The sequence below is a fragment of the Callithrix jacchus genome, chromosome 5 (assembly GCF_049354715.1).
Source record: "Callithrix jacchus isolate 240 chromosome 5, calJac240_pri, whole genome shotgun sequence".
Classification (NCBI taxonomy): domain Eukaryota; kingdom Metazoa; phylum Chordata; class Mammalia; order Primates; family Cebidae; genus Callithrix; species Callithrix jacchus.
The window spans coordinates 134,502,088-134,525,851 of record NC_133506.1 but is presented as its reverse complement, the minus strand read 5'-3'; the positions used below and the strand labels follow the sequence as shown (position 1 = coordinate 134,525,851).

Below are 23,764 nucleotides of genomic sequence, written 5' to 3'. Positions count from 1 at the left end.
CTGGGATTATAGGCATGAGCCACCGTGCCCGGCCAGAAGTCATTTTTTAAGATTGAAAACATCCAGAATGGATGAACATTTCCATTGTATTAGTTTCCTGTTGCTGCCATAACAAATTATCACAAATTTAATGGCTAAAGACAGTATACGTTATTCTTAGAAGAGTTTTGAGGCCAGAAGCCTGGAATGGCTCTCACTTAAGCTAAAATCATGTTTCAGCAGAGTTGTGTTTCTTTCTGGAGGCTCGAGGGAAAATATCTGCTTCCTTACCTTCTCAGCTTCTAGAGGCTCCCCACATGCCTTGTCTGTTAGCTCCTTCCTGCATCTTCAAAGCCAGCAGTGACTGGTTGAGTCTCACCTTTCATCACTCTGACACTGACTGTCCTGCCTCCCTCTTCCATTTTGAAGAATCCTTGTGCTCGCCTGGATGATCTAGGATCATCTCCATCTCCCTCTTCTAAGGTTGGCTGATTAGGAAATTTAATTCCATCTGCAACCTTAATCCCCTTTGCCATGGGATTTAACATATTCACAGGTTCCAGTGATTTAGGACATGTATGTCTTTGGTATCATTATCCTGTCGACTACATCTACCTTAGTGCCTTTGTCCATGGAATGTTTCTTGTGAGGGTGGGCAGTTTCATCCCTCCTGCATATAATTTTCTTATGGAAATGTGCCTCATGGGTATTAAATATGGGTATTAAGCAGTACTGGAGTAGACTTTGATTTTGTGAAGTGTTTCTAGTTTTAGAAGAGTGCTCCTAATTCAAAGGTAGGGGAAGGCATATGCGGAAAGCAGCCCCTTCCACTCTGTTCTGCTAATCAGCAACACTATTTGTCATCAATTACCAGAACAGAGACGTCTTGAGTCAGAAGGTTATGTTGTTGCTGTCTGTTCTTAGGAATGTTTTTGTACTCTCTTTGAGAGTAAAGATAATTTTTCCTGTTGTCAGGTAATGGAAATGTCCCTGAACAATGGATCTTGATAGGAAAAAATAAGTTTACTATTCCAGAAGAAGATGTTGACACAACATTATTTGGTAATTATTTTCCCAGAAATCTGCCGGTTTCCCCCATGCCACATGATGGACACCTCATTGTGTGGAGGAAGCAGGCCAGATGCTGTTACTGGTTCACACATTAATGTTAAAGGCTCACTTGGTTTAATCTCCACTGGATTACATTAAGGATATAAAGCCGTATTTCTAACAGACTACTACTGTTCTTTCCCTTTCCTGCTCTTGCTTTGGACTCCTGTTTTCTCAAGCATATAAATGTGTATGTATAGCATGCTAGTAAGAGGAATTTAAGCTTTAAAAAGTTTTTAAAAATAACACATTTTAATAGTAGAAATTAATGGATGAAGAAAATCATACCATTACAATCTTTTTTTTTTTCTTTTTTTGAGACAGGGTCCCACTTTATCCCCCAGCCTGGAGTACAGTAGCGTGATCGTGGCTTACTGCAGCCTTAGCCTCCTGGGCTTAAATGATCCTCCTGATCCTGGTGGGACTATTAGGGGTGCTACAGATATCCAGATGAGCGACAGGTCTGCAACAGCTTCAATTCTTGCCTCCTCAGAAGAAAGAATTTGACTGAGGGGCACAAGGCAGAAAAAGAGACGTAGGCAAGTTTTAGTGCAGGAGTAGAAGTTTATTAAAAAGCTTTAGAGCAGGAAAGAAAGGAAGAGACCTAAGTGGGCAACTTCAAGGACAAGTGCCCCTTTCAACCTTGATCCTAGGATTTTATGTGCTGGCCCCTTTCCCTTCATTCTTCCCTAAGGGTGAGTTGCCCACAAGCGCAGTGCCTATCTGAGATTTTCTTCTCTTTTCTGGTGGAATGCCCCTAGAAGGCCATACACCACCATTTTGTCTCTTAATGTGCATGCTCAAGTTCACTCGTCCAATTCCTGAGATTTTATTAAAAGCTGGTTACCAATTTCAAGTGTTTGTATCTATTTGGGAAATTGCCTCTCCCTGGCGCCTACTGTCAATCATCACTTTAGTGTAACAACTGTGGACCATCAGGGAATCACCTCTCCTTTGTGCTGGCTACCAATTTATTTTATTTTATTTATTTTTTGAGACAGAGTTCAATGTTGCTGCCTAGGCTGGAGTGCAATGATACCATATCGGCTCACTGCAAACTCTGCCTCCCAGGTTCAAGTGATTCTCCTGTCTCAGCCTCCTGAGTAGCTGGGATTACAGGCATGTGCCACCATGCCCAGCTCATTTTTCTATTTTTAGTGAGATGGGGTTTCACCGTGGTGGTCAGGCTGGTCTCAAACCTCTGACCTCAAGTGATCCACCTGCCTTGGTCTCCCAAAGTGTTGAGATCACAGGCGTGAGCCACTGTGCCCAGCCTATTTTTAATTTTTGAGAAAGGGTCTGGCTTTGTTGCCCAGGCTGGAGTGCAGTGGCATGATCTTGGCTCACTGCAGCCTCTGCCCCCAGGGATTAAGCCATCCTCCCATCTCAGGGAGGATGAGTAGCAGGGACTACAGGGGTGCACCATCATGCCCAGCTAATTTTTATATTTTTTGTAGAGATGGGGTTTTGCTATGTTGCTCAGGCTTGTGAGCTCAAGTGATCTGCCCGCCTGGTTCTCCCAAAGTGCTGGGATTGCAGGCGTGAGCCACCGTGCCTGGCCAATTATCATTTTTAGAGAGGGAGTGTCATAAGTGCTGAACTATCAGTTGATGATTGCTGACATTCCTGGTGGGTGGCAGTGCAGGGAGTCCTCTCCTGCCCCACTCATGCCTGTATAGGACTACCTGTAACAGCACCACATGTGTATGCCATTGTGCCCAACTAATTGTTTTTTCATTTCTTGTAGAAATAGGGTCTTGCAGTGTTGCTCAAACTGATCTCAAACCCTTGGCTTCTAGCAGTCCTCTCACCGTGGCCTCCCAAATTGTTGGAATTGCAGGCATGAGCCACTAAACCCAGCCTCTTTTGATCCCCCCCCCTTTTTTTTTTTGAGACAGAGTCTTGCTCTGTCACCCAGGCTGGAGTGCAGTGGCATGATCTCTGGTCACTGCCTCCTGGGTTCAAGTGGTTCTCTTCCTCAGCCTCCCGAATAGCTGGGATTACAGGCTTGCACCACCACACCGGACCAAGTTTTGTATTTTTAGTGGAGACTGGGTTTCACCATGTTTGCCAGGCTGGTCTTGAACTCCTGACCTCAAGTGATTCACCTGCCTCGGCCTCCCAAAGTGCTGGGATTACAGGTGTTAGCCACGGTGCTCTGCCTCTTGATTTTTAAATAGGTTTTTTTTTTTTTTTTTGAGACTGAGTTTCCCTCTTGTTACCCAGGCTGGAGTGCAGTGGCGCGATCTCGGCTCACCGCAACCTCCGCCTCCTGAGGTTCAGGCAATTCTCCTGACTCAGCCTCCTGAGTAGCTGGGATTACAGGCACGTGCCACCATGCCCAGCTAATTTTTTATATTTTTAGTAGAGATGGGGTTTCACTTTGTTGACCAGGATGGTCTTGATCTATTGACCTCGTGATCCACCCGCCTCGGCCTCCCAAAGTGCTGGGATTACAGGCTTGGGCCACTGCACCCGGCCCTTTTTTTTTTTTTTTTTTTTTGAGACAGAGTTTCACTTTTGTTGCCCAGGCTGGAGTGCAATGGCATAATCTTGGGTCACCGCAACCTCCGCCTCCCAGGTGCAAGAGATTCCTCTGCCTCAGTCTCTCAAGTAGCTGAGATTACAGGCGTGAGCCACCACACCTGGCTAATTTTGTCTTTTTACTAGAGACAGGTTTCTCCATGTTGGTCAGGCTGGTCTCGAACTCCTGACCTCAGGTGATCCGCCCACCTCGGCCTCCCAAAGTGCTGGGATTATAGGCATGAACCACCGCTCCCAGCCTAAAGAGGTTCTAATAGGCTTTGAGTAGTTAAGTGATTTTACCTGTATTACCATATTCCCAAAGTCAATTGATTGTAACACAAAAATAGGTTACACATCACCCCATTCCAGCCTAGAGCAGAAGGACTAGAAAAAGTTTCTGTGAGAATTAGTTACCCTTGGAGATCTGAAACTTGGACAACACAGGAACCTTTTGAGTTTGGACTCAAAAAGTGGGGAATTGCTCATGCATACCAGAATATGTGAACAAGGGTGTTTACTGTGGGATTGCTATGGGAATGAAAACTTGGAAATCGCTCAAATTGTTCACCAGTAAGAAAGTAGTTCAACATATTATTGTATATTTTTGTTACAGAATATTAAGTGAGCCTTTAAAAGGTATGGAAGCTTCAGCTGGGAGCGGTGGCTCACATCAAATCCTAGCACTTTGGGAGGCTGAAGTGGGCAGATCACTTGAGGTTAAGAGATGGAGACCATCCTGGCCAGCATGGTGAACTCCTGTTTCTACTAAAAAGTACAAAAATTAGCTGGACATGGTGGCACATGCCTGTAGTCCCAGCTACTCAGGACACTGAGGCAGGAGTATTGCTTGAACCCGGGGGTGGAGGTTGCAGTGAGCCGAGATTGTGCCACTGCACTCCAGCCTGGTGCCTGGTGACAGAGCAAGACTCTGTCTCAAAAAAAAACCAAAAAAACAAAACACAAAACAACAAAAAACAGCTTGCCCATAAAATATCCCATTTATCAAGAAAATGTATACAGACTGTCCCTGACAAGATGGTTGACTTTACAATGGGTTTATTTTCATTGGGAAGTAACCCCATTGTAAGTTGAGGAGCATCTGGGATATATTTTGATTTTGAGAAGTGATGTCATCAGACTTACTTGGTGCCTGTAACTTTTAGAAAGATAAGTATATGATGCTTCTGTGTGAAACTACTTTCCACTTCTATTTAAAAATCTTAAGATCTGTTGTAATGGGATTTTTGTTTTCTTTGTGTTTAGAAAGAGGTTTTTAAGATAGTAAAATATTATTGCTTTCTTTTAAACTATAAAACAAAAAGCTCTAGCTATTTAGATAGAGAGGCCAGAATTAAAACATTAGTAGTCAAAAGAGGGAATTCAATGTTTCTTGAGTTTTTAGCTTTATACATCTAAATAAAATGATTCTCCTGTCTCAGCCTCCCAAGTGACTAGGATTACAGGCATGTGCCACCATGCCCAGCTCATTTTTCTATTTTTGGTAGAGATGGGGTTTCTACTACAACCATGTATTTTTCAGTTCCACATGGGCACCTTTTGCAGCCATGGTAGTCAGATGCCCTAGGCAGATGAACATGCAGAAGTAGTTTGTTTAGCCTACCCTTTTAAAGTTTGTCATCTAGTAAATTGAGGTTAGAATTGTGGTTCCCATACTTGACTAATCTGCAGAATCCCTGGAGGAATTTTTCAGAAAAGCCATTTATTCTGGGTCCTTACTCAAGCCATACCTAATGTACCAGGATCCCCCAGGGTCGGATCTAGGAATGAGTGAATGAGTGAATATGTCCGTACATGCTCATGCTTGTACACACACATGCACACAAATATACATACTTTTAATGCTGCTACATTTGGGGACTGCAGGTGTGGAAACCCATGCTTGGGAACCTCCAGCTGTTCTCTTCAGGGTCACATCGCACAAGCAGGCTCTGGCTTGGGTTGGCCCGGCCCGAGATGGTTCCTTTCATTTCCCGTGTTGAGTATATAAAATGATTTCACAAGAATTTGTGTGTCCGTGATTGTAGAAAGGGATGGCTGACTGTTCAATATATTTCCTCCACTGTCACTATCTAATTTATGTGGTTTTGCTTTAAGCCATTTAGTATTCCACTTGGAGGGTTTCAAGTTTACACAAGTTTTTAAGAAGAGGCTCAACAGATCAAAGAAGCAAAAATAACCAACCTTGGATTTTTTTTTTTTACTCCTTTATTATAGCTATCAAGTACATCTGCCTACCCGCTTTAGCTTCCCCACGTGTCTTTTTGTGGTTTTCTGTTTTGTTCCTTTAAGAGATACCTTCTCTTTATGTTGCAGCTGTTGCTAGGCAGCCACTGGACGGGTGCCAGTTTTAGAGCCCTGATCTGTACAACAGCAAAGTGATCTAAAAAGATCCCTTTGCCTTTCCCTCTTGTGTTTAAGAGGGGCTTGGCACTGGGACACAGACTGCTGGGTGCCCAAGACCTGTGAAGAACTGAGGCTGAGTCCACTTACCCAGAGTGACTTCTGAGTACCTTTTAGTCCCTCCTCAGGGCAGTGGCATCTAGTCTGAAAATGAAGCCACCTCAGGCAGTGGGCTTCAATTGACTATAATTGTGTCCTTCTTGCTTTAGCCCTTTGGCAACTCTTTGAAATAATTATTATGATGGAAATTTTCTTTCTTTTTGAGACAGGATCTCACTCTGCTGACCTGGCCAGAGTGCAGTGGTGTCGTGGTAGCTCACTGCAACCTTGATCTCCTGTGCTTGAGCAGTCCTCTCCCCGCAGCCTCCTGAGTAGCTAGGGCCACAAGCACATGCCGTAACTCCATAGATGCTGAGAGTAGGTAACGAGACCTACTGGATCAGAATGAGACAGATCAGTACACATCGCACAGCAAATAGCAGGAACGTCAGCATGAGAGTGCTGGTGCCGCTGACCTCAAGACTCCTGGGGTGACATGACACTCTGCATGAATTAGGTTTATCTACAGCTGAGGAACCAAGGACCACCAAGGGGTTAGCACTTTTCATAGCAAGTGGTGGACAGGCCAGGCCTCTTCCCCTGGGAGGGAGTATGTCACGCTACCATCTCCTTGACCAGCTTCATGTCTCCAGCTACAGGAAGACAGACCTTGCAGTTTGGCACTGTCAGCAAGAACATGCAGGGGTGCTTGGGGCCTCGGCCAAAGACAGGATAATATAGATGTACCATCGTTTAACTAATCATCCTGTCTTGTTATTTAAAAGTTTCTACTTTGTTCCCATAAGAAATAGTCCTGTAACATTCTTGTGGGTAAGATTTTGCTCACATTTCCAGCTATTTTCTTAGGCTAGATGCTTGTAAGTGGACTTACTGGGTCAGTGAGTTTAGCTTTTTAGTCACTTGATATGTACTGCCAAGTGGATTTTCAGAAAGTGTTAATCATTTTACACTTCACACCAGTGTATGATAATACTTGTTAATTTATCCTTTCCAACATTGAATTTTTTTTTAATCTTTTGGGTTGCTGATAGAAGTAAAATTTTTTCCTGTCTCTCTCAGTGTTGGCAGGATGAACTTTGTTCTGAGAACCTTGGCTAGTATTTATGTGTATTAGAATGGGAAAATTATAGCAGCTTCTTCCCAGGTCATTTTTTATTTATATATTCAGCAGATATTTATGGAGCACCTGTTATGAGCCGGGCACTCTATGGGCCTTGCCATTTAGACATGAATAGAGTTCTCAGGTACCTTACATTCTAATCAGAAGGAGAACTTTGACCTCTAACAAAGACTTGTTTAATTCATATGAGGGTTTCTTTCTTTCTTTCTTTTTATTTAAAAAAAATTTTTTTTTCTTTTTTTTTTTTAAGATGAGATCTCACCATGTTGGTCAGGCTGGTCTTGAACTCCCGACCTCAGATGATCCGCCTGCCTTGGCCTCCAAAGTGCTTGGATTACAGGCGTGAGCCACCACGCCCGGCCCCTTCTTTTTTTTTTAAAAAAAAAAAACTACACTCATTATCGTTCCCCCAAAGGATGAGGGTTTCTTAAGTTATGGTGAAAATTCAAACCTTGAAATTTCACCTTGTGAATAATCTTAGTCTAATTTTTGCCATGTTTATTGGAATACAGGCCAGTGGTTGAACTTTGTATTCCTAACGTCTCAGCATCCTTATGTCTCCTGGTGACTGTCAGGGCTTGCTTTTTTCTTTTTTTACTAGGATCTTGCTCTGTCACCCAGGCTGGAGTACAGTGGCATGATCATAGCTTACTGTAGCCTCGCCTCTTGGGCTCAAGTGATCCTCCCACCCCAGTGGCATTTTCTAATAGATATCTGTGTCCCCAAAATGTGTTAAAGACTTTTGAAGATGAGTCTACTCAAATAGTGATTTAGTTTTGAATAGACAGATTAAAAAAAAAATTTTTTTTTTACATAGGGTCTCACTGTGTCACTTAGTACTCTCAAGGACTTCAGATAGCCTCAGTAGCAAACTAAGGGCGCTAACTGACATTTTAAGCATCTTTAATTGGCAATGACCACACTAATTTCCATTTATTTATTTGCTGCAAACTTTTCAAGTTCCTTCTCCTTGTTTAAAAAGAATAACTTTATTGAGTTATAATTCACATAGAATACACTGTATCCATTTAAAGTGTACAGTTTGGCCGGGCATGGTAGCTCACACCTGTAATCCTAGCACTTTAGGAGGCTGAGGTGGGTGGATCACTTAAGATCAGGCATTCCAGACCAGCCTGGCCAACATGGTGAAACCCTGTCTCTACTAAAAATACAAAAAACCAGCTGGGCGTGGTGGCAGACGCCTGTAATCCCAGCTACTTCGGTGGCTGTCACACAGGAATCTGTGTGAACCTGGGAGGCAGAGGTTGCAGTGAGCTGAGATCGCGCCACTGCATTCCAGCCTAGGTGACAGGGCGAGACTCTGTCTCCAAAAATAAAAGTAAAAAAATAAATAATAAAAATAACGTGTATAGTTTGATGGGATATATTCAGTTTGATGGGATATGTACAGTTTGATGGGATAGTGAAACCACTATCACAATAAAGACATGTTTCCTTGCCCTAAAAAAGATGTTTCATGGCCCTTTTTTTTTTTTTTTTTTGAGACAGTGTCTTGCTCTGTCTACCAGGCTGGAGTGTGGTGGCATGAACACAGCTCACTGCAACCTCAACTTCCTGGGCTCAAGCAATCCTCCCACCTCAGCCTCCCAAGTAGCTGGGACTACAGGCTTGCACCACCAGCCCAGTTAATTTTTTATTTATGTTGCCCAGGCTGGTCTTGAACTCCTGGGGTTAAGCAATCCCCCTGCCTCAGCCTCCTGAAGTCCTGCCACTAAGCCTGGCCACTTCATGTCTTGCCGGCCATTACTCCCTCTACCCCTGGCCCCAGGCAACCACTGATCTGCTTTTTGTGACTACAGATTAGTTTGTATTTCCTAGAATTTTATGTAAGTGAAATCATGCAGTGTTACAATGTATATTCTGCATCTTTGTCTGACTTTCCTTTTTTTTTAAACCCACAGCCAACATCATACATGTCTGGCTTTTACTTAGAATGATGTGTTTGAGCCCAGGTGTGGTGGCTCATGCCTATAATCCCGGCACTTTTTGAGGTTGAGGTAGGAGGATTGCTTGAGCCCAGGAGTTTGAAACTAGCTTGGGCAACATAGCGAGAACCCATCTCTACAAATAAAAAAGAAAGAAAAATGGTTTGGCATGGTGGTGCACACCTGTGGTTCAAGCTACTTGGGAGGCTAAGGTGGGAGGATTGCTCAAGCCAGGGAGGTCAAGGCTGCAGTGAGCCAAGAATGCACCACTGCACTCCAGCCTGGGCAACACAGTGAGACCCTATCTCAAAAAAAAAAAAAAACCCACAATTTTGTACCTTCTTAAAATTGAGGGGAAGTCATGTAAAAACTAAAAGCATAAATTCTTATGGGTGGGCAGATCCACATAAGAGAGTTTGTTTTTGAAGCATGGCAAAAATCAGAGAAGATAATTGCTCTTGGAAAGTTCTGTCAGCATCACACACGTACCTTTCGTTTGCTTTTCCTTTCCGAGTTTCTTTATTTGGGTTAGCTGCTCCTCAGGAGCCAGTGGCTTTGTCCACTATGGTCCTGACACACATGACATAGCCTAACACAATGGCCACTTTGATCCTTCCTCCCTACTCCATGTGTGTCTGGAGGAGAGGATCCTAGCATGTCATCAGCCAGGTGTTTGCAGTATGCTGGATCAATGACATCATTACCACTCAGTGGTGGATCTTTTTTAAAAAGGGTGAGGGCCGGGCGCGGTGGCTCATACCTGTATTCCCAGCACTTTTGGAGGCTGATTTGGGCAGATCATGAGGTCAGGAGGTTGAGACCAGCCTGGCCAATATGGTGAAACCCCCTCTCTACTGAAAAGAGAAAAATTAGCTGGGCGTGGTGGCACATGCCTGTAGTCCCAGCTACTTGGGAGGCTGAGGCAGAAGAATCACTTGAACCCAGGAGGCAGAGGTTGCAGTGAGCCAAGATTTCGCCACTGCACTCCAGCCTGGATGACAGTTAGACTCAGTCTCAAAAAAATAAATAAATAAAGCCGGGGGCAGGGGATGAGGTGGGGTACTCCATATGTTTTTTAAGGGATTATTTTAAAGAAATCATTTTAGAACAATTCTGTTGTTAAGGGATTTTTGGTGTTTGAAGTACTAGGCCAGACAACATACTTTGGAACTAAGATTTTAATTAAAGGTTACCCTAAAGAATCAGTGATTTGTGTTCCCAGATGAGGTAGATGGCAGGAGTTAAAAGTAATTAAACTTTATTTAAAGTTTGCAGAAGCTGTATTTTCATAACTGGAATATGGCAAGTCACCTATTTAGTCCATTTGGTACCTTATCTTCTAATTGTTACTGCTACTTAGTTAATGTTTATGATCTACTGCTAGACTCCCTAAGGGCAGTGTGTAAACCTTATGTGATTAGGGATGGATGTCGGCAGCTCTCTGACCCTTTGTTATCATATTTTTTTAAGTAGAGGCAAGGTCTCGCTATGTTGCTCATGCTGGTCTCGAACTCCTGGACTCAAGTGATCCTCCAAAAAGTGTTGAGATTACAGGCATGAGCCACTATGTGCCTGGCCAAGAGCATGAGCCTTCTGAGGGGAGGTTTGGCACTTGGCTGTGGCACTTAACTTGTTTTTATTTTTTCTTCCTTTTTTTCCTTATAATTAAATTAGAGATAGGGTCTCACTATATTGCCCAAATTGGTCTAGAACTACTGGCCTCAAGCGATCCTCCCGCCTTAGCCTTCTGAAGTGCTAGGATTGAAGGCGTGAGCCACCATGCCCAGACTGACCATTTATTGACAGTCTGTTAGCTGAGCTGGGGTGGCATGAGAGGCTTCTCTCCAATTGTCCTCATGCTCCTGGTGACTTTGGTGCCCCTCTCCCACCCTGTTCTACACTCACTGTTACATGTGCCTTAAGACTTTGGAAAAAGGAAGAGTAACCCTTTGGGGGAGATTTGGTAATCCTGCGTGTACTTTTTCTTCCATTATGTGTTCTTGTGTGTCCTGTTTCCGAAGATTAGGGATGTTTAGGCAGGATTGATCTTGAACTAAACAACAATAAAATTGTTGTGTTAATAGTACTACCTATGGCTTTGTATTTAATTAGGCATGTTAACATTTTCAGTATCATGTTCAATTTGTGTAATCACATTGTGATATAAGAGGTGTGTGACATTACTTATATTTACATGGTTAAGATTATAAACTTAAATACATTTTTGAAGTTCTCTGTCCTGTCTCTGATAATCAGCAGCATTGTTTATCACTGATGCCCTGGAACTCTTCATTGATAGGAGAGATTTTACTCCAATTAGGTACGTTTTAAAGGTAATTTCTATGAAAATGCATATGGAAAAACTCCTTTACAGTGGAAAAGAGTAATAAATAAAATTTCTTTTTTTTCCTCTCAAGTTCTGAACCTATTAGAAATAGAAAAAGGAATCCGAAAATGGACATCATAGGATAGGCCTTGTAACTGGTAAAGAGAGGGAGATGGAGGAGTTCTCATCTAGGAAATTATGTCGCAAATTTGTAAAATAGGTTAAATTTCTGTTTCTTTCCCAGTAATAGGATCTTTGAAATAGACTATTTGAAATTAGCATTTGAGGCCGGGGATGGTAGCTCATGCCGGTAACGCCAGCACTTTCGAATGCCTTGGTGGGCGGTCACTTGAAGTTAGGAGTTCAGAACCACCCTGGCCAAGGTGGCGAAACCTTGTCTCTACTAAAAATACAAAACAATTAGCTAGGTGTGGTGGCAGGCGCCTGTAATCCCAGTTACTTGGGAGGCTGAGGCAGGAGAATCACTTGAACCTGGGAGGTGGAGTCAGCTGAGATTGTGCCACTGCACTCCAGTCTGGGTGACACAGAGAGTCTCTGCCTCCAAAAAAAAAAAAAAATAGTCATTTGATATAACCAATAGCAGAGAGATACCTGTACTCTGATTTCTTCTACATTTATAAAGTCAGTCCTTGTTATTTGTGGATTTTGTATTTATGAATTTGCCTACTCAGGAGAGTTTATTTGTAACCTGTCAATAAATCCAAAGGTAGAGCTTTTGTGGTCATTTCCGGACATTTATAGGGCAGTGAAAAATGCAGTTTCCTCAGTGTACACATTTCCATCTGCTGTGAAACAAGGTTACTGATTTCTTGTTTCGGCTCTCATACTGTAAACAAATGACCTTTATGTGGTCTCTTTAGCATTACATTTTTTTGTGTGTATTTTTGTGCCTTTGCTGGTGACTTTGCTCTTTAAAATGACCCGGAAGCCTTTCCCGGGCGGCTTCCGAAGATGGCGGAGGTGCAGGTCCTGGTGCGCGATGGTCGAGGCCATCTCCTGGGCCGCCTGGCAGCCATCGTGGCTAAGCAGGTACTGCTGGGCCGGAAGGTGGTGGTCGTTCGCTGCGAGGGCATCAACATTTCTGGCAATTTCTACAGAAACAAGTTGAAGTACCTGGCTTTCCTCCGCAAGCAGATGAACACCAATCCTTCCCGAGGCCCTTACCACTTCCGGGCCCCCAGCCGCATCTTCTGGTGGACCATGCGAGGCATGCTGCCCAACAAGACCAAGCGAGGCCAGGCCGCCTTGGACCGCCTAAAGGTTTTTGATGGCATCCCACCGCCCTACGACAAGAAAAAGCGGATGGTGGTTCCTGCGGCCCTCAAGGTTGTACGTCTGAAGCCCACAAGGAAGTTTGCCTATCTGGGACGCCTGGCTCATGAGGTTGGCTGGAAGTACCAGGCAGTGACAGCCACCCTGGAGGAGAAGAGGAAGGAGAAAGCCAAGATCCACTACCGGAAGAAGAAACAGCTTATGAGGCTACGGAAACAAGCCGAGAAGAACGTGGAGGAGAAAATTAACAAATACACAGAGGTCCTCAAGACCCATGGACTCCTGGTCTGAGCCCAATAAAGACTGTTAATTCCTCAAAAAAAAAAATAATAATAATAATAAAATGACCCGGAAGCATAATGCAGAATTTCTGTCTAGTGTTCCTAAGTACAAGAGGCTGTGATGTGCCCTATGAAGAAAATACAGCATGTTAGTGAAGCTTTGCTCAAGAATGAGTTACAGTGCTGCTGGCCATGAGTTCAATGTTAATGAATCAACATTGGCTGGGCATGGTGGCTCATGTTTGCAATCCCAGCACGGTGGGAGGCTGAGGCAGGTGGATTGCTTGAGCCCAGGAGTTTGAGACCAGCCTGGACTACACCATGAAACCCTGCCTCTACTAAAAATAGAAAAAATTAGCCAGGTGCGGTATGGACCTGTGGTCCCCACTACTCAGGTGACTTAAGGTGGGAGGATTGCTTGAGTCTGGGAGGTGGAGGTTGTAGTGAGCCAGGATGCCACCACTGGACTCCAGCCTGGGTGACAGAGTGAGACAAACTGTCTCAAACAAAACAAAGCAATGTATATTAAATAAGACATACTTAAACAGAAAACCATATAAACAAGGTTATGTATTGTTCAGTTGACAAAAATGTGACCAGAGGCCTATAGAAACCTAACCTGTATTTCTCATAGTAACAGTGATTCAGTGTTTTCCAATTCAGTGTTAGCAACGACTTTTTTTTTTTTTGAGATGGAGTCTTGCTCTGCTGCCTAGGCTGGAGTGCAATGGCACCATCCCAGCCCTAGTCTACTTCCAAAATGCATCCGGAAGTAATCTATTTTATTGAATCTCTACTCCTAATGTGTTAGAGGAGGCCGCTGAATTACTTGCCTGGATGACACATGAGCTTGCTGTGGTAGATGCCACTGGGTGCACCCATATCTCATGTTCCCTCCCTTCTGGGCAGAAGAAGAACCATATTCTCATGCCCTGACCATTGATTTGCTGTCCTTTTCAGACCCAGAGGGAGCAGGCTGAGAAATATTTTGTGGAATAAGTATGTGGTATTATTTTAGGAGCACTTGATATTTCTTTGCGTAATAGTAACTTCTGCAATTTGAGGACTGCTTCTAAACTTGTTAGGAATATTTTTTGAACTACAAGGGAATTTTTTTATGGCAGATAAATATTTAAACAATGTATTAAGTAAAATCTTGGAGAAATTCTTCACTTAAAACGGGGGATAAAAATCACTTCAAAAATATGGTTTTAGAGTTCTTTCTTTTTTTTTCTGAAACCACCTCCTGCCTTGTAAAGCAAGATGATTAGATTTTAAACAATGATTTCTGCTTAGTTTTTTGTTTTGTTTTGTTTTGTTTTAGACAGGGGTCTTCATTTGTCACCCATGCTGGAATGCAGTGGCATGACCATAGCTTACTGCGACCTCGACCTCCTGGGCTCAAGTGATCTTCTCACCTCAATCTCCTGAGTAGCTTGAGACCACAGGCATACTTCACCACACCTGGCTAATTTTTAAAATTTTTTGAGAGGGATAGAGTCTCTGTCGCCCAGACTGGAATGCAATGACATGATCTCAGCTCACTGCAACCTCTGACTCCTGGGTTCAAGCAATTCTTTTGTCTCAGCCTCCCAAGTATCTGGGATTACAGGTGCCCACCACCACGCCCAGCTAATTTTTGTGTTTTTAGTAGAGACGGGGTTTTGCCATGTTGGCCAGGCTAGTCTTAAACTCCTGAGCTCAGGTGATCCACCCACCTTGGTCTCCCAAAGTGCTGGCTGCTCTCAGAATTTTGGGCTCAAGTGATCCTCCCATGTTGACCTCGGAAAGGGCTGAGATTACAGGTCTGAGCCACCATGCCTGGCCTAGTTCCTTTTTAAGTCAACAACAGGTATCAAGAATTTGGACTGGCTGGCCTTGGTGGTCCTATCTGCTGCCACCTTTGCTCTGTTCCCCACAGTATGTGGGTGTGCTGGGCCCTCCTCACACATCCTCTGTCGTGTGATGGTTCCATCTTCAGAGCTGTGGCAGGACTGCACTGGTTCAGTTTGCTCTGTGTCAGCTGAGTAAAGGATGGGTGGAGTATACCGATTTTGTAACTTGTAACATTTGGTCTTGTGGTTTTGCAAGAAAGGGGTGATGTATAATTAGTAAGGCAGGAGAGCAAAGGAAACAGGAAGGGGATCTGCAGTGCTCCTGTGTCAAAGTAGATTCCAAATCAGAAAAGGACAAAAGCAAACGCACTCCTCCCGCCAGCCCGTTTTTACTTATTCTTATTTGATCAGAGAACTTGGTTTTCATAAACAGCCTTGAGTTTTACACTATAATGATCAACTTTTTTCATATTTAATTAAGGCTGGGATTTTTTTGGTAAAAATTACTGAGTTTGGTTTACAAATACACAGAAAACCCAATGAATTAGTTGAATAATCTCCCTTACCCGCTTTTCCAGACACTTCTCCTGTATTCTCCCAAGTAATAAAAGTACTAGAAAGATCAGTTGTATTTATCATTAAATGACTAGCGCTTTTGATGACTTTAGTCCAGTTAAACAGTGAGCTTTCCTGATAACCTAGGCATTGTTGTCCCCCTGCGGTAACCTGGGCCTGTTGAATGTTTAAATATTTTCCTTTGCCCCGGAACTGTGTTGAAAGCATTTGTTAATCACACAGCGGATGATCAGTACTTACACCAGCTGACAGGACACCTGGCATGACTACTCAGTGATCCCATAAAACCACACCAGGCTGGTTCGGTAGATAGTTTTCATTTTTTATGATGGGCCTCAGAGCTCTCAGAATCAGAGAGTGTTTGGAGGTGAATCTTACCCGATGTTGGTCAGCACCTTTGGTTTGTCTCCTGTGTAGGGTGCGGCGGTGGACAGTGAGAGAGAGCCCTGGGGGGAGGCTTGGAGCTGGGCCTTGAATCATGGGTAGGATTCAGAAAAGTAGAAAATCTTGTACAATTTACTTTATTTTATTTGAATAAAAGGCAACAAAAGCAGAGATTTATTGAAAATGAAAGTACACTCCATGGTGTGAGAGTGGACCTGAGCTTAGGGAGGAGCTCAAGGGCCAAAAGTATTGTGAAATTTATTTTAATCAAAGTCATACACATGTATAGTTTTAAAGATCATATACAATACACAAATTTACATGCTTATAGCAGCATTTTTTTTTATAAGAGCCAAAAAGCAGAAACAACCCAATGTCCATCAGCTAATGAATGGGTAAGTACAATGAAGTATGTCCCTACGAGGGAAGATGATCTAGTCATAAAAAGGAATGATGTCCAGATGCATGCTGCAACATGGCTGAGCGTTTAAAACATTATGCCAAGTGAGAGGCCAGTCACACAAGGCTGTGTATTAGGCAGATCTGGAGAGACGGAAAGTAGACTAATGGTTGTCAGGGGCTTGGAGATGAGGGAATGGGGGTGACTGCTACAGGGTATGGGATTTTCTTTCGGGGATGCTGAAAATGTTCTAAAATTAGATAGTGGCAATGGTTGTATAACTTTGTAAATATACTAAAAATCACTGAATTGTTTTATGTCTAAAAATGTCCTCCCTCTCCCAGTCAGTGCCTCCTCACCCCAAATGTTCACTTTTAGATCCTTCAAGATTATGACCACAGTGCAATATTTCAATCTCCCCAAATCTCTTCCTAAATACCAGATAAGCTGCTAAGATTGTGCAGTTTCTTAAAAGTCACTCCCCTCTTTAAGTATACCTGTGCCACTATTCTTCCCACCTCTCCCAGGGATTTTTTGCTGTTCTTTCTCTGTGAGCCTGGAATATTCTGGACCTTCATAGCCTGATCCTTAGCATGTCATATGGCTTTTTTTTCTGTGTGCTGCCATTACCTGTGTCCTCCAGTGGATTGTTGTGTTTTGAAGGTGGAGAGACTTTGTTCTCTTGATCTTAGTAGGTCTAGCTCCTAGCTAACATAGTGCTTAGCACGATTCAACAGACATCATTCAGAATGAACACATGGGAAACAGTCAAATCTTTTTTGAATAAATACAGAGTATTCAATGTTCACTTTTATTATTATTTATTTTTTTGAGACAGAGTCTGGCTCTGTCACCAAGGCTGAAGTGCAGTGGGGTGATCATTACCAGCCTCACCCTCCAAAGTAGCTGGGACTACAGGCATGCGCCACCACACGCAGCTAATTTTTTAGTTTTCTGTAGAGATGGAGTCTCTTCATGTTACCTAGGCTGGTCTTGAACGCCTGGGCTCAAGTGATCCTCCCACCTCAGCCTTCCAAAGTGCTGCGATTACAGGCATGAGTCACCATATCTGGCCTTTAAAATTATTACTATCATGAGTAAATAAATATGTGAAGAGCAGCTAGAAGATGGGAGAATAGGCATTCTAAATGTGGTAGACTCTCATAGATGGAAAGTAGGAGAACCTCAGGTTACCATGTGGTGATACTTCATCCTAAGGAGACAGGGGAAGTAGGAAACTTCGTTGCCACACTGTCACTGTGGGTCTTGGAGCTCAGGTCTCCTTGTGGGAAGATGGTCTTTGTAATCAAATCTTGCAGCTGTTGTATAATTTCATTAGTCTACATGGTGAGGAATAGAGGAGGTTCAGAGAAGAATATACATGTATTTTTGTATACCTCAGAATTGTAGAAAAGAGAATCCTGAATATGGTTTTTTGGAAGAGTTGGGGAAGAAGTAACTGAGGTTCAGATTTTATCTTTGCAGTGATGCCTGTTCTGACCACCTTATTTAAAACTTAACAATACCTGACCCCACCCCTTGCCACATACTTCTCTTTCCCCCATAGCAGCCATCACTCTCTAGCATGTTACTTATTTATTGTGTGTATCGTTTTCTGCCTGTATCTGCCTGTATCGTATAAGCTCCCATTGGCTGTTATTACTATCCTTCAAATTAATTAGAGCATATGGACAAAGGGCAAACCAATGTTAATATTAACAAATCCCTTTCAGGAAATGAATACTGGTGAATATGCGCATATGAACTGGCACGTATGCTAGGTAGAACATGAATTACCGCTTTTCTCCCTATATATGTTCAAAAGGTAATAAATGGAATTTTTTGGATGCAATGTCTGTCAATCTTTTAACAATCTTTTCATCTAGCCAGCAGAGGGCAGCACAGATGGGATTTACCACACTAAATATTTTTGACTTTATTTTAAAGGGCATTTAAAACTACTGTAGCAAACACTTCTAGGAGTAGTGTGAAATTTATTTCAGCTTCAGGTTTCTTCTTCTTTCTCACTTGTGAATTGTGCTGTTTCTGCTTTGTCTTTATGGAGGAAAATGTTTCTGTTTACTTTATCATCATGAATGTCTTTTTGATTCCTGGTGCTTCCGAGGGCTGTGGCAAGGTTGGTGATGGTAGGTCCTGAAGGGGCACTGTTCTGTTGCCTCCAGAAAGTGGCAGTTACTTGAACCAGAGTTCTCCGAGGTCTTCCTGTGCTCCCAGGCTCCATGGTGCGCAGAAGACTGCAGCCACAGGTCAAGGATCCTCCCTGATCATCTGACTAATGGTCTCAGAAAAAAAAAAAACAAAACTCCAAAATGTACATAATCAAAACCACACAGTTTTTCAGTTTTGTGGCAAGTTATGGAACTGATAGTGGATTTTCTTGACATAGAAACTAAGTAAGATCAGTCTTTGTGATGCATACCTCTCTTATATTTTTTCTTGCAAGGGTTGTTACTGGTCCTTAGGTAAAAATTGAAATACGTGCTAATTGTGTACATAAAACAAAGGATATGGTTTAGGTTTTCCTTTTTTTGACATCTAATTGGTTTTGAGTTTTTCTTTTGATAACAAAAGTGCTAACAATTCTGTGTCATAAAGGTATGTACTGGCAAATGTGATCAGAAATCCCATAGCTTGCCTTGCTAGGTATGAGGTGGGACTATGTCAAGAAATGGCATGTTCTTTGAATTCTTGGTGGCACATTACATATCCTTTGCCATCAACTCCTTTTTTCCCCCAAGGTCCAATAGATGCATTTGTGTCTATAAACAAAATAGTATAAATCGATGTTTTTTTAGGTAACCAAAGTAGAAGTAACCTTTGAAGGAATTCTGCAGTGTTTCCAGGTGTCTGGATTTCTGCCTGCAGAGGCTTTGACAAGTCTTTGTTATGCTCCACCCCGCCTTGCAGATGTTCTTTGGGACTTTGAGGACACTTGCCTGACTGTATTTCCTATTGGCAGCTTGTTAGGAAAGATCTAAGCTGTGGAGAAAGGGCACCAGGAAGCAAAATGATTTACCCCCAAATTCCAGAAAGGCTTCAAGTACCCAGGACCTCTGAATGGAGACACAGAAACGAGGGTGGTTTGAAAGTGTTCATCATGGCAGTTGAGACTCCCAGGTCTCCTCTCCATCTCCTGCAACAAGGCAGTTTCTCTTGCACTTCTGGTAAAACACGAAGGCTTAATTTCTGAGGAAGTCTGTGAAATACAGAGAGCGAGTGAAAAATATATTTATTTATTTATTTTAAAAACTACCAACCAAGAAGCAGCACTGAAAAAGTCTATATATTTAACTGTGAGATCCCTATCCTTTCTCCTTCAGTGTAGCCCCTAAAATACCAGTGGTCAGTTTTATTCTCCACACAGCCCAGATAGGAGATTGGAGAATACTTCTTTTGGTAACTAGTCCAAGCAAAAATGAGCTACAGAGCCCTACATGTGGGGTGTCTACATGTTACTACCTGATCATATTACATTGCCACCCATCAGTCTGTAGGCCATACCTACCGCACAGCGTCTAACCAGGTTATTAGTATGTTACTCTTTTTTTTGAGATGGAGTCTCACTCTATCACCAGGCTGGAGTTCAGTGGTGCAATCTTGGCTCACTGCAAACTCTGCCTCCCAGATTTAAGCAATTCTTCTACCTCAGCCTCCTGAGTAGCTGAGATTACAGGCATGTGCCACCACACCCAGCTAATTTTTGTATTTTTAGTAAAGACAGGGTTTCACTATGTTGGTCAAGATGGTCTCTCTCTCTTGACCTCCTGATCTGCCCACCTTGGCCTCCCAAAGTGCTGGGATTACAGGCGTGTGCCACTGTGGCCAGCCTGGTGTGTCACTCTTAAATGTGAAGAAATAGACTATGCTTACTAGAGACTTAAGGAAAACCCTCAGTGTTAGCAACCAAACAGAGCAAATAGAAGTTTAAGGAAACAGGATGAAACAAGAATAGGATGCTATGAAAAAGGACTATAGGTTGAATATTTCTTATCTGAAATGCTTGGAACCAGAAGTGTTTTAGATTTCAGATTTTTTCGGATTTTGGAGTATTTGCATTGTACTTGCCAGATCATCCTTAATCTGAAAATTGGAAATCCAAAATGCTTCAGTGAGCATCTCCTTTGAGTGGCTTGTTGGCACTCACAACGTTTAAGATTTTGACACATTTCAGGGATTTTGGATTTGGGAGTTCGTGTTAGGTAGACAGCTTCAGAGTCCATGACATGGGAGTGAAGTTGGAAAGCAAGACTGCTGCTGGAGACCGGTAGGGGGTCTGGTGCACTGTGGACGAGGACAGAGAAGGAGGCACTGGTGAATGGACAGAGATGATGGGAGACTTCTCTGCAGTCCAACCACCCAGAGATAATGATTGTTAATGTGTTTAGTATATATTCTTCCTGGTTAATTTCTTTATTCATTTTTATAATTATGCATTTCTGTTACATGATTTTTTTTTCATTTAACAGTATAACATGGACATCTTTCTGTTTCTACAAAAATAGTTATGTGGCATTTTCCAATAACTTTTAGAAGTGCCAAGGAATATTTTTTTTTTTTTGAGGTGGAGTTTTGCTCTTGTTGCCTAGGCTGGAGTGCAATGGTGCGATCTCAGCTCACTGCAACCTCCGCCTCCCGGGTTCAAGCGATTCCCCTACCTCAATCTCCCAAGTAGCTGGGATTCTAGGCATGCACCACCACACCCAGCTAATTTTGTATTTTTTTCAGTAGAGATGAGGTTTCTCCAAGTTGGTTAGGATGGTCTCGATTTCTTGACCTCAGGTGATCCACCTACCTTGGCCTCCCAGAGTGCTGGGATTACAGGTGTGAGCCACTACACCCTGCCGCAGCATTTGTTTTAAATGGTAATCCACGCTGTGCATTTAGCTGTGGCTAGGCTAGCACTTGATTTTTTATTTTATTTTACTTTTAAATTTTATTTATTTATTTATTTATTGAGATGGAGTCTTACTCTGTCTCCCAGGCTGGAGTGCAGCAGCACAATCTCAGCTCACTGCAACCTCCGACTCCTTGGTTTAAGCAGTTCTCTGCCTCAGCCTCCCTAGTAGCTGGGATTACAGGCACGTGCCACCACGCCTGGACCACACCTGGCTACTTTTTATATTTTTAGTAGAGATGGGGTTTTACCATCTTGGCCAGGCTGTTGTTAAACTCCTGACCTCATGATCCACCTGCCTCGGGCTCCCAAAGTGCTGGGATTACCGGCGTGATCCACCACATCCAGCCATTGCCCTCACTTTTATAGGTCGTGCCTGTCTTAACTTTCTCCAGATTCCCACTCTGGGAATGTTTCTGTCTCTGATTGATATGAGTATTACACTTTAAAAAAACAAAGTTTTCCAAGAATATTACATAAATATTCACATAATTTTTTCTAGTGTCATTTATTTATTTAATTTTTTTGCACAGATGGGGCCTTGCTTTGTTGCCCGGGTTGATCTTGACCTCCTGGCCTTAAGCAGTCCTCCCTCCTTGGCCTTCCAAAGTGCTAGGATTACAGACATGAACCACCACACCCAGCCTACCTTTAAAACATTTTAAACCATTATATTCTCACCTAATCTGTCGCTGGAGTGGATGAGGCTAAAGTCTGTTTAAGGCGTTTATTAATTAAAAATTTAAAATGTCTTGAATCAAAAACACTTGCATCAAAATGCCCTAATGTGTGATTTTAATATGAATGACAGTCAAGTGTTCTTTCTACTTTGTTGGTTTATTGCTTTTCACAGGGCCTGGGCTAGCTCTTGTATGTTTCTGATGACATTTGCTCAGACGCTGCTCTGAGGCCCTCGATTATTGTTCTGGTTCTGTAATTTGCCATTATTTTTGTAGTTATTTCAAAGTGTAGTGTGAAACTAAAAAAGTGTCCATTTAAGTAAATACATTGTAATCTAACACTCTATTTGGGATTGATACTATAGATGTGCCTTATGAGTTGGGTTATTATATGTTTTGGTTTGCCAGAGACAGTCCTGGTTTATGCTGATTGGCTGATGTAATTATTAATAGTACCCATTTTCAATCTCAAAAATATCTCAATGTGAATGATAAATTCTGTGGTCACTTATGAGTGAGTGAAACCTATAATTTGATGATGTAGTGGATAAATGTCTATTTTAAGGAATTGAAGAGATAGCTCTTCATTCATTATTTTCTTTTTTAACAGACAGTGTTATTTGTTGTACTAGAGATGACAGTGTGGTGTTGAGCCAGTTATTTGCCTTGCCATGCTTCCAGCTTTAAGGGACACTGCCTGGCTAGGAGCCTGTGAGGTGGCCTGCTGTGCCCAGTACGATGATGGCTATTACATGAGCCATTCAGAGTCCCTCTTTTAAGAATGTGAATTGGAAGCATAACAAGAATGAGGCATTGAATAGTGGGAGCAGAAGCTAAAAGTCACAGAGTCTGAAGGATCAGGGGACCTGTGAGACCGTGGATGGGTGGAAGGAATGATGGGGCCTGCAAGGCAGAAGCTGTGGGGTGTGGAGAGGGAGAACCTGGTTGGCGGCCTATCAGAAGATTGCAGCTCTAGGCTGGGTGCAATGGCTCACACCTGTAATCCCAGCACTTTGGGAGGCTGAGGTGGGTGGATCATTTAAGGTTAGGAGTTCAAGACCAGCCTAGCCAACATGGTGAAACGCTGTCTCTACTAAAAATGCAAAAATTAGCTGGGCATAGTAGCATGCACCTGTAGTCTGAGCTACTTGGGAGGCTGAGGCAGGAGAATCATTTGAACCCAGGAGGCGGAGGTTGCAGTGAACCAAGACCCCACCAATGCTTTCCAGCCTGAGGAACAGAGTGAGACTCTGTCTCAAAAAAAAAGGCAGAAGATAGTAGCTTCATTCTTTTCACTTGCCAGGCCAGAAAGCTTGGAGTCACCCTTGACTTCTCTCTTTTATACCTCACATGGACTCCATCGACACGTCCTTGGCTCTACCCTGAAAGTAAATACAGCAAGAATATGGCCACTTTTATCAAGTAAGCAGCAGACCCCTCTCACCTGGATGACTGTAGCAGCCCCCAGCCGGTCTCCAGCTCCTATGCTGGCTGTCTCCAGTCTGTTCTCCACAACTGAAGTGGTCTTGTTACAAAGGAAGCCACAAAATGCCATGTTGCTCAGAACCCTGGCAGCAGCTGTGCATCTCACCCAGAATGGAAACCAGAGTCCTTAAAACAGCCGCCAAGGTCCCATGCAGTTCACCCACTGCCCCACTCACCTCTGTGGCCATGTCTTCCACTCCTCCCTACACTGTTCTTCCTGCTCCAGCCACAGTAGCCTCCTGGCCTTCTCAGCAGAGGCCTTCCCTGAATACACTTCTACTTCTAGGTAATGATAGATAAGGATAATTAAGACACAGTTAGAATCAGGTATTTCTTCAAGGAAAAACAACAATAATAAAAGAAAAATGTGAAACATTGGAGTCTTCTAGTAAGACACTAGACATTAGTCACCCAAGGACAGTGATCT

At 42.9% G+C, this 23,764-nt stretch overlaps 1 protein-coding gene and 1 pseudogene across 1 annotated transcript in view; both read left to right on the top strand.

The window, feature by feature from the left end:
- The window catches only part of CYTH1 (cytohesin 1), a 104,032-nt gene that overhangs the window by 17,700 nt on the left and 62,568 nt on the right, over positions 1 to 23,764 (top strand). The gene's annotated exons all lie outside the window — the stretch shown is intronic.
- On the top strand, positions 12,438 to 13,108 carry LOC100400646 (ribosomal protein L13a pseudogene; annotated as a pseudogene).